We start from the raw sequence: 16197 nt of genomic DNA, 5'->3' as shown, positions 1-16197 counted from the left end.
AAAATAAGGGGGCAGTGGAAGCATGAGGAAAGAAGAGAACAAAATTTAAAAAACCATTTGTACATGTTTTATCAGTCACGTAACACAGTTAGAGTTGCAGTGATTACATTATTTTCCAAATAAACACACAAAATGCAAGTTATAACCCATCAGTGGTCAAGACCAACAGGTCTTAACAAGCAAGTGGTGGCATGCGAGCATGTCATGCATTGCCAGGAAGTTCAGTATGCATCTGTAGGAATGTGCATGTAATGACTTGTTTACAATATGATACCATATGATTACATGATGTAATATTACATCATCAAAATCACAATGCAGGAAAAAACCTACACATTTACAATAAATTGTTAAATTTAAGATGTGTCATTTAAAAAATGATATATTTTTGAAATGAGGCAAATTTAAAAAAAACCATTAAAGGGTTAAAGAAAGTACATTTCCAGAGGGGCAATGAGTAACTTTTTATTTTTTAAAAGGGGGTGGTAGGCCAAATAAGTTTGGGAACCTCTGTCCTACATGATGAACTCACTGCATAAAACAAATAAAAAAAGCTTAAACTAAAGAAGTATAAGCACAGCTCACATAATCATCATTTATCACATAATTATCATTTGTCAATACTGTTTTGTAATACCATTTTAAATACATTATAATCAAAACCTACCACAAAGTCATAAAATATTGCTGTAATGTCATTTTCCTGATCAACCATTTATAATTCTGCTCCTAGGGAACCAGGTGATCTTTACCCCCCACTATCATTTTTGCAGAATCGATTAACAAAATGTAGGATACGTTCACATAATTGGAAAAAAGGAAATTCTATTAAATCAGGTATTTTAGTTAACATAGTTATCATATACACAGAGCATAGATTTTCCAAGAATTTTAGGATACTATAAAATACACCTAACAATAAAACCACATTGAAAATAATTTAATCTTTCTCTGATAATTCAGAAGGCATTTCAGTATCTTGTACTGACTCCTGTCACTATTTTGGTGAATATACATAGCAAAGAAATATACCAAAAAAACCAAAACCAAAACAAACAAACAAACAAACAAAAAAACACTTTGCCTCAGAATAAACTTCATATAAAAAGACAAGTAAAACACATGTAATCAGAAACAATTCTTATTTTGTTTCTAAACTATTCAGTAAGCGATCACATGCTTTTTGTTAGAATAGGTTATTTTAGAAGCTGGATAAGATTTAATTACTGTATTTATGCTTCATATAGTCATAGAGAAGCCCCAGGACAAAAGGGTATAAAAGATCACAGGATCATGGATCTAGAGCTGGAAGGGACCTTAAAGACCATAAGCATTTTTAAATGAACAGTAAATTATCTCCTATGTGAGTGAGACTCTCCAGGGCAAAAGGAGGTGGATAAAAGAAATCAAACCAGCTAGGTGGTTCTTTTCTGATTCAAAATGAATGTCTGCATTATGATACTGAGGATGGATTCTTTATAAATTCTTTATATTTATAAATGTCTGGGGGGCCCTGCAAAAGTGTCACGCGTTAAATGTCTTTTCTCAAGCTGTTACAAGATGCAGGTAGATTTCTTGTGCCTAGGAAACAAGGGCCCTTTGGGACTAAGAGGGTCAACTCTTGACTGCCATTTCCAGGACAAAGAGAAACTGAGTAGAAAAGTCAATGGGGCCGACAGTCTGGGTTTTGGAGAAGTACCAGCTGATTCAGATTGGCTCTAAACACTGACTTTTCCACATACTCATCAGTATCTACAATAAGAGTTGATATAGTTTGCAAAATGTGTGGCCTTTCATTTTACAGTATGGAAGCTATATTCCAGTTTCTTTATATCTAAACTAGTGCTTCTGATGATGAATTAATGAACTTGGTCCCTTTTATAAGGAGGCAACATGATGGGAAAAAATTCGCTAGCAAGAGCTAAGCACTTGAGTGTCTACTCAGGAAATGTCATTGAAAGCAGGGCTTTGAGGGACACTGGTCAGAATAAATCTCCCTATGGAAGGGGAAGGTGCAAAGTGTGTATAATAGGCAAGAACTAACTTGAATTCAGGGTTTCTACTTAAGCCTCAGATGCACTGAAAAAAAATCAAAATCATTAAGTGTTGAAATGATTTGAACAAGGGCCTTTGTAGTTACCAATGTACAATGTACACTCCATTCCTCTCTTAAAATTTGAGAAACACACTTGAAGTGCCACTAAGATGCACCAAAAGCATCTTTACAATAAAATACATGTTTTGCCTCTCAAAAAGAATTTTCTCCTTTCTTTTAGGTAAGGTACATTGCCTGGGGAATCTAGAGGATTTTCAAATAATAGGAGAATATCGCTATGAAATTCATTCAAAGACTGTCCCTAAAAGGGAATTCTATTTCCATAGGTGAGAGACACATTAACCCTTTCATACATTAACACCTTCTTTTCATTCTTCTGAATAACTTTATTCAATTTAATAATTAAAGAATGTATTAGGGTAATTTATCACACTAAATGAGGAAATTTCAGTCAATATGTTAAGAGATGCTTCTGATGGTTCCCTTGTCCCCAAAAGAAAAAATAAATGACAGGCACATCTTCCTGTTCTTCCTATGGCCCTCCCAGGAGTAGTAGCTTGAAAAACCCATTCAGAAAATCATAAGGGAAAAAATTATTAAGAAAGAGCCTGACATGTCATTCACTTGGTGCTCTGAGGGGAACTTTCTTGTATAATTCTGATAACTATCAGCATACTAGAAGGTATTTATTTTGAGAAAGGTCTCACATGACAACTTTGGAAAATTACTAACGTGTGTATAGAGGATACTGTTGTGCATAAAATACCAAGCCAAATAAAGCTGGAAATTTCCATTGTCTTCTTTACGAGTTAATTTTTCTAAACAAGGATTTTTTTTCTTTCAAATTCTCAAGCTATATTTTATGATGACTAGGTATCAAGTTTCCCAGTCACTTCAGAGTGATAAATGGATGAAATTTGCAGTAAATCACACACATAAACTCACAAATACATTTTTGGGGGTATTCAACCTTTTTGGCTTTTCCAAGGCATATTAAAATTCTACAAGCCCTTCTATGTTTCTGAACACTCAATTTGGTTGCTATAGCAATCTTTTTTTTTTAACCTTGAAAAACTTACATAGCAAAAATGGCTGTTATACCTTTATGCGACAACCCAAACAATGCTGCCTAACGTCCAAGCTTCAGGATTTGTGATCCCTAAGGGTCTTGTACAAGTCAGACCCTAGAATCCACTGGGAGACAGAGATAAGATTTTTCAGTCCATGTTTGTTAGAAACCAAAGCTCCAAGATATGAGGGTGAGAGAAGTGGTAGTGCTGACACTCCCAGGAAGAAACTATAGCTATTAAATAAATCATGAATCAGTGAAATGATCAAGTGTGCTTTGGCTTTAGGCTGTGAATGAGGGTACAATACACTATTAATGGGAAGCATGTGTCTTAAAATTTTGACCAAAATTATAGGTACTCTTAATCTAGGCCACAGAAATAATACATTCAGCTGTTTGTGGTATTCTTCAGATAACAAACAAAAAGGAAATTTCTGACTCTGCTGGTTATAAAGGATGCTTTCCTAATATAAACGGATGTACTGTTTGACTCTAGAGCAGACAGATGGAGATGGAAGTATCATAGGAAGTGTGGACATCTCTTGCCTGTGTCAACAGCAGTGCCTAACTTTAGAACTTAATCTCAGGCATTTACTGTTAATGCCCAACTCATTAATAGCTCCCTTACACACTTGGATCACACAACCTGAGCAACTAAGCAGGATGAGCAATATTGCATTATGTTATATATCAGTCAGATGCTCAATGAGTATTCACTGGACAACAAGAGGGCCTCTAGTACTATTCTCAGCATGGCATGGTATATTGGAAAGAATACCAGATTAGAAGACTGAAAACCCAGGTTATATTTGAAACTCTGATGTTTACTGGATATGTGAGCCTGGCCAAGTCACAGTTCCTGCCTGAGGCTAGTAAATAAATCGTGGATCAGTGAAATGATGGAAATGTGCCTTTGTTTCCAGTTTATGACTGAGGATGTACTGCTATATTGAAGCACATTTTCCTCATTTGTAAAATGGTAGTTCTGTATTAGATAATTGCAAAGATCTATGCCTTTTCTAATAGTATAGTATTACACTCAGATATATATCACCCATGGTCCTGGAAGAACAGTTATAGCACAATGGTACACTGGAAAAATGCAGTAGACTGGAGTTAAGAGAGATGTGGATAAGAATCCTGCTTGGGGCACTAAATGCGAGACCATGGGACAAGCCATGTAACCTTCCTGAGTCTGTCTGCTTCTCTGGAAAATAGGAATGATAATACCTAAATAATAATAACTTTTTAACAAGGCTCTCGGGAGGCAGTGGATTTTTCCTCACTGAAGGCTAGTTGACTATTTCTCAGAGATGTTGTAGAGGAGAACCTTGGTCATGTGCAGGCTAGATAAGCCGGCTTCTAAGATTTCTTCAAAAAATTGATTAATTAAGGTATTCGCAAAAGCACAGATACTTCAATCTGCCATCCTCTCCAGACCATCTTCCATCTCTATCAATGAAGTTCTTTTCTAGATTTGTTAAAAATCAGGTCATACTGACTGATTTGAGACTGTTCACCTATCTTTAGGAGAAATGAAGATGGGCAGAAGAAAGTCAAAATGAGAAGAAATAAGAAAGGAGCAGCAGCAGCAACAACAGTCAAACTTAGCATCCCTCCCTTCCCCTTGTCTACGCCTAAGACAATCTAACACAAGTCATAGTGATATACTGAACCTTTAAGTTGGGACCAGGAATTCAGAAAAGAAGGAAAAATGCACCACGGTAACTAAGGGCTAAGGTGGCACAAGTAAAGGCATAAAAACATAATAAATAAAGGCTTAAGAAAATACCTCCCCTTCCCCCAAAAAAGCCCAACCCTAAACACAAGAATAGCTACCGCTTGCTTATAGCTATCTACAACAACTGCGAAACAAAACTTGATTTTTGGTTCAGCAATTCTGTGCCCGATTAACTTTGCTGTAAGTGGTAAAATTGTTGCTGTTTTTTTTTCCCCTACTGCAAAATAAAAGAACTCTATTCCTATAGAACAACAAGATTATAAATATATTTCAAGAATATACTTTAGGGTAAACTCATTTTATCCTAATGTATTATATTCATATAATATTTTCCAACTAAGAAATTAAAAATGTTTTGCCACCATTAACTCCTTAGTCCTCACAACACCCAGTAAGATAGTAGGGTCTGTTTCGCCATTTCTTATCTGCAGTGTTGCATTTTTGGGCAGCCTACTTACTTACAATTAGGTTTATTATGTGCAGCATTATGGTGATGTTATTTACAGCGTTGCACATATCAATTACAGAACCATCACTTCCAAGCTAATGTAAAAATAGTTAATTTAATTGACTTATAATTAGGGTTTCAGTAAAGTACTGTCATATGTTAGCTGGAAAAGACTGTATGATTACACCACTTAATATATAACAAATATATAACATATTCAATTTCTTGAACTAACCTGAAAACACTTAAAAGGATATCACACTTAGCTAGCTGAAAGATAAGAAGTCTTGAACTAGGATGACAAAGGTACTATAAACTACAAAATTAAATAGATATAATTAATTATCATATCTCTTCCCTGGTCCTTTTACATGGCCAGGCCTCCACACATTTGTTATTTAAATTTCAATGTTTTGAAAAATGACATGAAAATTATATAATTACTCTTCAATTAACCACTTTCAAGACACAATGCAGGTAATATCTTTCTTTTATTCCTAAATAAAACATAGGATACTCAGCTGAGCTTGTAAATGTAGCAACTCTAAGCGTAAAACTTTTAACAGTCAAGGATAACCATAGATATACTTGGGATGATGGAAAAATGAAAAAGAGAAAGACAGAGAGAGAGGGAGAGAGAGAGACAGAGACAGAGAATGGTCTACTTGCGCCAAGTGGAGTATTTTCTGTACACTGCAGCAAATGTAGCTAAATTGGCTACTTGCTTCACAAAAAATTTAAGCCAAGTAAAGAACACTGAGGAAAGCCACTAAGGCACTGATACCTTCTTCCCCAGGAATAAGAAGGCTCATTGAGCTGTGCTTGCTAATGGAACACAGAATAGTGGATGGATACATATCCATTGTTGTGATTGCCCATGCCATTTAGAGTGCCTGAGAGCAGCCAAAGGCCCTACCCATCAATAGCTTAAAACTGCACTAAGACTTTTGAGACACTGTACTTTTAGGAAGAGAAGCCACACAGAGAAGTATGTAGTTACCTCACATTATTTAAATTTCAGCCCTTGTGGTCACCAACTACAAAGAACCTTAAACTTAAAATAATTATGTCCATCAATAAACCGACCCTTGGGATATATGGGAGTTTCTTTAGGAAGTGTCTATGTCAAAACAAAATGGATCAATAAATTTTTTAAGAAAGAAAATCTAATGTTCCTAACCCAGACAGAAAACGTTGAAGATTTCCAGAGTTTTTTTACCCTCTCAGAATGCTATGGCTTTAGTTTTTCAGCCCTATAGTGCTCTCTCTAGGTGCTGATTCAAATTCTTGGGGCCTCTTCAACTATAGTGACTAGGAATGCAAGTCAGTCATCACAGGCAATAGAATCTGCAGGTCAAATGTCACTGACTAATCAACCTGTCATTGGGCAATTACCTATCCCCATGAAGAAGTGCCACTGATCTAGTTTCCTATCAATAAATGTCTGTCTGGGCACATCAGCTGCTTCTCACTGAAACCTGCCAGTATTTCCACACTGTCCACAGCCATTGGTGGTTGAGAAATCTTTCCTACTTCCTCCTAATCATGTCACAGAAGAGGCAAATGCAGTTCCTGACAACATAATGTTAGTTTCACAGAGATGTGTCTCTTTGAATGCTCAGCCACTTACGCAGGGCTTCAATTGCATGGATTTTCTTACTGCAACAACAATAGCTGGCTCAAGTCGGAAGCTGGAGGTTTCAAACTGTGCAAAGACACACATTTCTCAAGCCTGTAGTTATTTTCATGTCTCCCCATCCCCTCATTTCACATCTGAAGCAGAAATGGAAGGAATTGGGGTAAGCATTCCCATTCCAAATTTCAGAAGGAATCAAAAGGGTATGTACTACCTTCCTCAAATCACATTTTCTGATAATGGTTTCAAAGGGGTATCATCTGTCATTTTAAATACCATTTTATAGCATGAAACCTAGCAGTGCTTTACTCTATTTAGTTAAATACGCTGTATTTATCTGTAAAGGATCATTTTGTTCATCTGTTCACTTTGTAAGTCGCTTCTAGATCTAGAATTTCTGACTACCTAGGAACACTCATTCTACATTTCAGACCCTCTTGATCCTCACTGAAAGGTCCCTCTGAGCTCTGACAGGCTTAATGAAGGAAAGGTAAAATCCTTTTGTGCTGCTTAGAAGCAAAGAAAGAATGGAAAACTAGTCAACTGGCAGATCTCTTGGGGCCACAGAAGGTTTTGTGTTTTGTATCCGGGGAGACAGAGTCAGAGTTGAGGAAATAATGATGGTGGGAAGAAGATCAGTAAGAGCTAGTAGTCCACCTGGTTGATTCTTTCTGCTTGCTGTGAAGCCTTAAATCCCAAGAGAAATAACATGGAAGGCTGAGATGGAAAGAACCCCATTCTGCAGGATAACTCTCTCTTATCCTTTAGAATATTAACTGAGGAGAAGTTGAGGAAGAATGAGGATGCTAAAGGAACAGCAGCAATCCCAGGAGTTCTGCTTATTTCTAGCACTCTGGCTGCTCAACAGAGAACTCTGTAGAGCAGCCTGAGCCTAATGGGTGACATTAATAATGTGAGTCTAATGTGTGAATTCTAGCCCAGGAGTCAATTCAACAAATTAGACATACTGGCTCCAATAAGATCATTGTATTAGTGCTTCTACTAGATCTACGTAAAGATGGATTCTTCATAGCTGGACATGCATTCCAGATCTTAGGAAAGCAGAACATAAAAAGTTCAGAGGAAAAAAGGTGATAGTCCTACACCTACAGACTCTAAAATATATAAGTAAATGAGTAAAAGGAGAGTCTAAAAACTGAAAAATCTTACTACACTTTGGTATAGTGAAACTATATAGAAACATATACTATAAACAATTTCAAAGGAGGAAATATTTAAAGATACCAACATACTGTCTTTGGAGATGGAAGCTTTTCGAAGAACACAAATTCTCTCTCACACACACACACACACACACACACACACACACACACACATATGATGCAAAGAGAGGCAGTGCATCCAATCAAGGGCAAATACCTAAGAATGGCACAAAGATAAAAGTCAGAAAAGCTGAAACTCAGAAGGAGTGGAGGCTTGACACCAAAAAGGGTTTCTTAAATGCTATCTTTGGTGCAGGAGGAAACAAAGAAAGAATTCTCTCCTTGGCTGATGAAAATGTAAAATGGAATAGAAAAGGCAGAACTAGTCAAATCCTTTTTTGTTTCTAGCTTCTCTTCCAGCAAGGAAAATGGGTCTTCAAATGGAAATGGGTAGAAGAAAACCTCTCTAATCTACCTTTTAAATTGCTGCTAGAAGAATCACTCTATTCTATAGCTAAACCTGTTGGATTAGTATGCAGCCCTTGAAACTGAATTCACATTCCATCTGTTCAATAAGACTTTTCTTGATTCTCTGTCAATAATAAACTTGCCAGTCAATAAACATTTATTAAGTGCTTATTATGCACCAGGCACTGAGCTAAGCACTTGCTAAACACAAAAAGAGAGAAAAAAAGACAATCCCTACCCTCAAGAAGGTTAGAATCGAATGGAGGAGACAACAAGGGAATAAATATGAATGAACAAACCATGTACTGGAAAAATACAAAATGATTAAAAGAGAGAAGGCACTAAAATTAAAAGGTTTGAGAGAGGCTTCCTGTAAAAAGTGGGATTTTAGTTGGGTCCCCAAAGAAAGCCAGGAAAGCTAAGAGGTGGAGAGCAGGAGGGAGAGCATTCCAGGTACGGGGGACAAAGAAAATGCCCAGTCAAGAGATGGAATATCTTGTTCGTGGAACAGCAAGGAGGCCAGTGTCACTGGACAGAAGGGGATGTGGCAGGTAGTTAAGGAGCAAAAAGACTAGAAGGGGGGGGGATGTTAGTGAAAGTAGGGAACAGGGATAAGTTATGAAGGTCTTCGAGCTAGATTTTATATTTGATCCTGCAGGGGATAGGGAGCCACTGGAGTTTACTGAGGTGGGGGGGAGGGGTGACACGGTCGAACCTGAATGAAAAAAACATCAATTTGGTGGCTCACTAGAGGATGTATTGAAGTGGGGAGAGAAATGAGTCAGGCAAACCTACCAGCAGGCTATAGCAATAGTCTAAGTGTGAGGTGATAAGGGCCTGTATCAGGGTGTGGCAGCATCAGACGAGGTCCTTTACAGTAACAGGGAAGTTGCCCAGGGGGAGGGAGGGAACATGCCTAATTGGAAATATAATGAGTTCCACTTTGCACATGTTGAGTTTAAGATGTCTGCTGGACATCTAGTTTAAGATGTCTGAGATTTTAGATGATGTGAGATTTTAGAATCATCAGCATGGAGATGGTAAAGAAATCCATGGGAGCTGATGAGATCATCAAATAATTAAGTGTAGAAAGAGGGAGACAGCAGATGAACCAGGACTGAACCCTGTAGGACACCTATAGTTAGAGGGCATGACCTGGAAAGCAGATAGGAGAAGAATCAGTAGAGAAATGTCCTGAAAACCTAGAGAGAAGAGAGCATCAAAGAAAAGAGGGGGCCAACAGGCTGCAGTGAGATCAAGAAGAATGGGTATGAAGAAAAGGTCACTGCATCTGGCGAGTAAAAGACCATTAGTAACTTTGGAGGGGGCAGTATTTTTAATGGCTTAATAAGAGAGTGAGAGGAGAGAAAGTGGAAGCATCTATTGTAGATGGCATTTTTAAGGAATTTATCTTCAAAGGGCAGAAGATACAGTACAACAGTCAGTGGGATGGAAGGATCAAGTGTGGGTTTTTTGAAGATGGGGGAGCCATGGCCATGTTTGTAGGCAGTAGGAAAGGAGCCAGCAGACAGGGAAAGATTGATAGTGAGGGAAACAGAGAGAGGATGACAGAGGGGCAATCTATTAAAGGAGACAGGATGGTGATGACTCTAAAATCTCACATCTCTAACTGCCTTTCAGACATCTCAAACTGGATGCCCAGTCTCAACATGTCCAAATGGAACTCATCATATTTCCCATTAGACTTGGTAAGGAATAAGGCCACCTCTTAATGCCAAACAGGGTTGAAGGAAGAGACAGTGGCAGAAGGCATATGAGTGATATGAGGTGAGGAAGAGGGAAAAAGAAGGAGCACATGTTGAATGCCCTTGATTTTTTCTGTAAAATATGAGGCAAGGTTCATAACAGAGAAGATGGCAGAAGGGGAGCCACGAAAGGTAGGAGAAGGGATGAAATGTTTTTTGCCTTTTTTTTGGTGAGGCAATTGGGGTTAAGTGACTTGCCCAGGATCACACAGCTAGTGTCAAGTGTCTGAGTCCGGATTTGAACTCAGGTCCTCCTGACTCCAAGGCTGGAGCTTTATCCACTGCGCCACCTAGCTGCCCCAGGATGAAATGTTTTGTTAGAGCCGCTGTGGAGTGTGGGATAGAGAGTTGATAAGAAAAGTGTAGAAAGACTGCCTAACAGCAGTGAGAAACTAGTTGAAGTTGTATAACAAATTTGTAGTGGACCCAATCACTGGTTATCCCTCATATTTTACACAGGATTTTGTTCTGCAAATCACTAATGAACTTTATCAGGTGACACTGTAACATTGTATTCTAGGTTTCTATCTTTCCCTTAAGTTCTATGTAAGTACTATGATAACTGGACTATGTTTTATCTAAAAAATAATTTCCCTAACCTTCTAGTATAATTCTCTGCACTTGGACGACATTCAAAAATATTTGTTGAAGGAATAAATGAACAAAACACTGGAAAGAGCAAAGTGAAGTCCAAGCGATGTGAGAACAATATAAAGGACTTTATTTATTGATTTCAAATGAGGTTGAAACGAATCATATTCCATGATGGTGAAGGAACTTTTGGATATGATACCCATGCCATTATTGAAAATTTTAAAGAAATGATGGAGAATAATAACAGCAACTCATATTTATAACACTTTAAGGTAGGTAAAGTGCTTTACACACATTATCTTACTTGATTATCACCATGATGAAATGGGTGAGATGGGTGCTATTATCCTCACTTTACAGGTGAAGAAACTAGGGCTAGAAGAGGAAATGTGCCTCCCCTTGTGTGCCAAAGCTAGTAAGTGTAAGAGATCTGATTTAAATCCAGATCCTCCTGACTTCTAATGTGACGTCTAAAAAGTTTGAGAAATAATTTCTGGGTAATTTAATCATTTTATTAATAATGGCAGCATTATTATTATTATTTAGATCAAAAGACAGTCATGGCAGTGGGCTCAGGTTTATATGCCCATTGGAAGAAGGGTGTTCCAGAGGGTGGCAATTAACTCTGATCGGTTAACAATTAATGAGAGAATGAGTATTACAATGAGGGGCTGAGCCTATTCAAATGAACTTTGATTATGTCTTTTACTTCTTAATTACCCCCAGCCTTGGGCAATCTAAACAAAGAATTTATCACCCACCCAAGCCTGAGCAGAAGGGAGTTTCACTTTAGATTAGAAATCTGAGCTAGTTGGGTGGAGTAGCAATACCCAGAATGAGAAGAATGTTAATCCATCATCCCTGTCCTTGAGAGACAGGACAAGAAATAGGACAGGGGAAAAAAAGCTGGGGTCTCCCCAATTTTAATAATTGGCTATTAATATGGGAAATAATAATTTCTCTCAATAGCTTACACTACACCATACCAACAACCTAGAAAAAAGTGAAGGTTAATATTTTCAAATGTAATGGTTTCTACATACACCAGAAAGTCTGATACTGATCCTTAACAAAATTCTACATGTTAAGAACGTGGTTTGTGAACATCTGGGAAAGACAGTGCTGATCATTAGGAATCAACATGGATATACCAAGTGAGACAGGGAGCATATTTATATTCAGTTTGTGGTTTGTAAAAGGGTGGGCTAAACCTGCCTCTGTTTGTCTTGACTAATTAAAGCTTATTTTCTCTTCTTTCCAGTTTTAAAGAAAATACATTACAGTATTTAAATACTTTCGGCATGTGTGCATGATGGGAGTGTTTGCTCTAAGAGTAGACTACAGCTAAGACTGGCTTGGTTGCTGTTTTTCTTCATCTTTTCTGTCAGTCAAGAAACATTTATTAAGCAATTAGTGTGCGCCAAACCCAACTGTCCCTGTTTTCAAAGAGTTCATATTCTAATGGGGAAGACAACATGCAAACAACCATGTACAAAGAAGATGTATACAGGATAAACTGGGGGAAATCAACAGAGGGAAGTCACTAGCATTAAATATTAAACTCTTTTTTCTCCTCCTTTGGCCACTTTAGAGTATAAATCTAGTAGTAGTACAGCTTAGTCAAAGATATGTACAGCTAAGTAACTTTTTGGGTATAGCTACAAATGAAGGGTTGGACCATTTCCCAGTTTCACCAATAATGCACTAGATGTGCCTGTTTTCCCCCAAACCCTCCAAAGACTTTCATCTTTTGTCATCTCTGCCAGTCAGATAAGTGGCAAAACCTAAAAGTTGCTTCAATTTGTATTTCTCCGATTATTTGTGATTTCAGGCATTTTTTTTATATGGCTGTTAATAACTTGAATTTCTTTCTTTGAAAACTATCTGTTCATGTGCTTTGGCCATTTATCTTTTGGGTAATGGCTCTCAGTATGGGTAAATTTGAATCAATTCCCTATATAAATTGGATAAGACCTTTATCAGAGAAACTTGCTGCAAAGATCTTCCCCCCCCATTTCCATTTTAATTTTAATTGGATTAGATTTGATTGTGCAAAGACATTTAAATTTTATATAATCAAAATAGTTAATTTTATTTTATGTGATCCTTTTTATCATTGTTTACTCAACTCATGAATTCTTCCACTATCCATAGATCTGAAAGCAATTTATTCCTCACTATTGTGATTATTTTATGATGTGACTTTTTATATCTAGGTCATGTTTTCACGAGGCATCTAGGTGGTAAACTAGATAGAATGCTGGATCTGGTAAGGAGGCCCTGAGTTTGAATCCTGCCTCAGATAACTACTATCTTTGCAACCTTGGGTAAGTCACTTGACTATTCTCAGTTTCCTTATCTGTAAAATGGGAATAATAATAGTACACACCACCCAGGGTTGTTGTTAGATCAAATGAAATAACATAGGTAAAGTGCTATATAAACCATAAAGCACTACGTGAATACTAGCTATTATTATTATTATTACTATCACTATTATTATTTTGGTATATGGTATGACATGCTGAGCCTAAATCAAATTTCAGCCAGACTACTGTTCCATTTTCTTAGCAGTTTTTGTTAAACAGTAAGTCCTTATCTTAGTAATTGGGTTCTTTATGTTTATGGAACTATGTTGTTTTGTTTGCTTTGGTATGTTATATACCTAATCTATTCTACTGGGTGAACTCTATACCACGTTACTCTAATGATTACTGCCTTTGTAGAGCAATTTATTATCTGATACTAATAAATCATTTTCCTTCATACTTTTTTTTCATTAATTACCCATGAGCTTTTATTCCTTCAAATAAATTTCATTACTATTTTTCTAATACTATAAAATATTATTTTAATAGTGTGGCACAGCAATGAATAAGTAGACTAATTTAAGCAGCACTGTCATTTTTATTAAGTTGGTGTGACCTACCCACGAGCAATTAATGTTTCTTGAATTATTTAGACCTATACTTCTATGAAGATTGTTTTATACCTGGATTGATATAGTTCCTGGCGCATCTTGGTATATACACTCCTAAATATTTTATAGGTTCTCTAGTTATTTTGAGTGGAATTTCTCTTTCCAGTTCTTGCTGGGTCTTACTAGTAACAGAATAATGTTAATGATTAATGTGGATTTATTTTATATCTTGGAACTTTGTTTAATTTATTGTTTCAATTAATTTTTGGTTGATCTTTAGAATTTTCTGAGTAAATCATCATGTCATCTGCAAGAAACTGATAATTTGGTTTCCTTTGTACCTATGCTTGCTCTCTTAATTTTTCTTTTTTGTCTTATTGCTATAGATATAATTTCTAGAACCATGTTAAATAAGGTATCCTTGCTTTACCCTGATTTTCCTCTTGGATTTAGAGTAATAGTATTTACTATGTTAAAGAAAGGTTCATTTTATTACTATGCATTCTCGTGTTTCGTTTTTTTAAAATAGAAATGGATGCTGGATTTTATGAAAAGCTCTTTAAGTGGTTTTTATTATTTATATGATTAACATGATTTATTACACTTATAGTTTTCCTTATATTGAACCAACCCTGAATGTCTGGTATAAAATCTAGTCAAAGTAAGTATTCTAATATATATTGTAGCTTGCATCAATGTTCATTGAGAATATTGTTCTTTGTCTCTTCTCGATTTAGAGATTAAAATGCTACTTTCATTTTTCATTACTTTAAATAATTTATGAAATAAAGCAATTAACTGTTCTTTGAAAGAGTGATAGAATTCACTTGGAAATCCACCTGGTTCTCGAGTTTTCTTCTTTAGTCATTTATGAGTTGTTAAATATCTTTTCCTGATAATGGGCTATTTAAACAGTCTGTTTCTTCTTTTGTTAATGTGGGCACTTTATATTTTTGAAAATATGAATCCATTTCCTTTAATTTATTGCTTTTGTTAGCATGCAGCTGGGCAAAATAATTTGATAATTTCCTTTCATTTCCTCCTTCTTAAATCATTGGGTTCTTTTCCTTTTTGATACAATTTGTTTTTCCGCTTTCTTTTTAAGAATCAGATTAGCTATTTATCTATTTTGTTAGTTTTTTTAAGTTCCTTCTTTTACTTATCAATTTAATGATCTTTTTTTATCATGATTTTATTAATCATTTAATTTTCAGAATTCCTATTTTGTTGCTTTGTTGAGGATTTTTGATTTGCTGTTGTTTAAGTATTTTTTAGCTGCATGTCTAATTCATTATTCTTTCTCTCTTTTGTTAATGAAAACATCTAGAGTCATAAATTTCCCTCTAAGAATTGCATTAGCTGCATCCCATAAATTTCGGTATATTGTCTCCTCACAGTCATTTCTTTTGATGAAATTTTCCATTGTTTCTATAATTTATTCTTTGACCCACCACTTCTTTAGAATTGTGTTACTTAGTTTCAGATTATTTTTAAATTCTTCCTTTAATAGACCTTTACTGAACACAATTTTTGTTACATTGTGTGATCAGTAAGTGATGTGTTTAGTATTTTTGTTTTTCTACACTTTTTGAAGCAGTCTTTATATATGTTCACTTTTTTATGAAGGTACCATGAGCAACTGAGATTTACATAAATTTCTTGCTATCTTCATTCGTTAATTGCCACAGACCTATCATCTCTGTGTGTGTGTGCGTGTGTGTGTGTGTGTGTGTGTGTGTGTGTGTGTGTGTGTGTGTACACAGACCCACACATATGAAATACTGATACTGATTTGTTACCTGGGGTAAACCTAAGCATAATGCAGTTCCTCTGCTTATCTTTTTATCACGTCTATATTTACTGTAGTCTGGCATGAAGTCATTGCTACTCCTGCTTTTTTAGAGCTCAGCTGAAACATATTTCTTGTAAAGAACATATTATCAGATTCTGTTTTCTAATCTATTCTGCAATGCTCTTCAGTTTTATGGGTGAGTTCTTCCAAGGGCTAGGATTGTTAAATACATACCTCTCCCCATTCTGTCCCCTCGTACTTTTTCCCTCTCTTTGCTCCCACCCTCCTGTTTACAAATAAGAAGGTAGTAAAAGAGAGGGAGTTTGCCTATAAATAAAACAGCTTGTTTCCTCATTCTTACAGTTCTTTTCTTCCCTTTCTTCCATCCCTGATTAAAGTTTTTTGTTCTTTCTTCTTTCCTTTTACTCTCCTCATGTTCCTCTCTCCAGACCTTTCATTTTGTTTTGTTTATGACCGTTCCTTTATCTATCTTCTTATACCCGTTAAGCATCCATTTCCCCCTATCTTGTCCCTGTTCCTTCCT

At 36.2% G+C, this 16197-nt stretch overlaps 1 protein-coding gene across 2 annotated transcripts in view; it reads right to left on the bottom strand.

Annotated features, from left to right (window-relative positions):
- BTBD9 (BTB domain containing 9) overlaps positions 1 to 16197 on the bottom strand; it is a 516152-nt gene that overhangs the window by 139060 nt on the left and 360895 nt on the right. The window lies entirely within an intron of this gene.

Source organism: Phascolarctos cinereus, unplaced genomic scaffold (assembly GCF_003287225.1).
Source record: "Phascolarctos cinereus isolate Bilbo 61053 unplaced genomic scaffold, phaCin_HiC Scaffold_5;HRSCAF=322, whole genome shotgun sequence".
NCBI lineage: Eukaryota > Metazoa > Chordata > Mammalia > Diprotodontia > Phascolarctidae > Phascolarctos > Phascolarctos cinereus.
The sequence above is the reverse complement of the archived record's forward strand: the minus strand, read 5'-3'. Positions and strand labels throughout refer to the sequence as shown.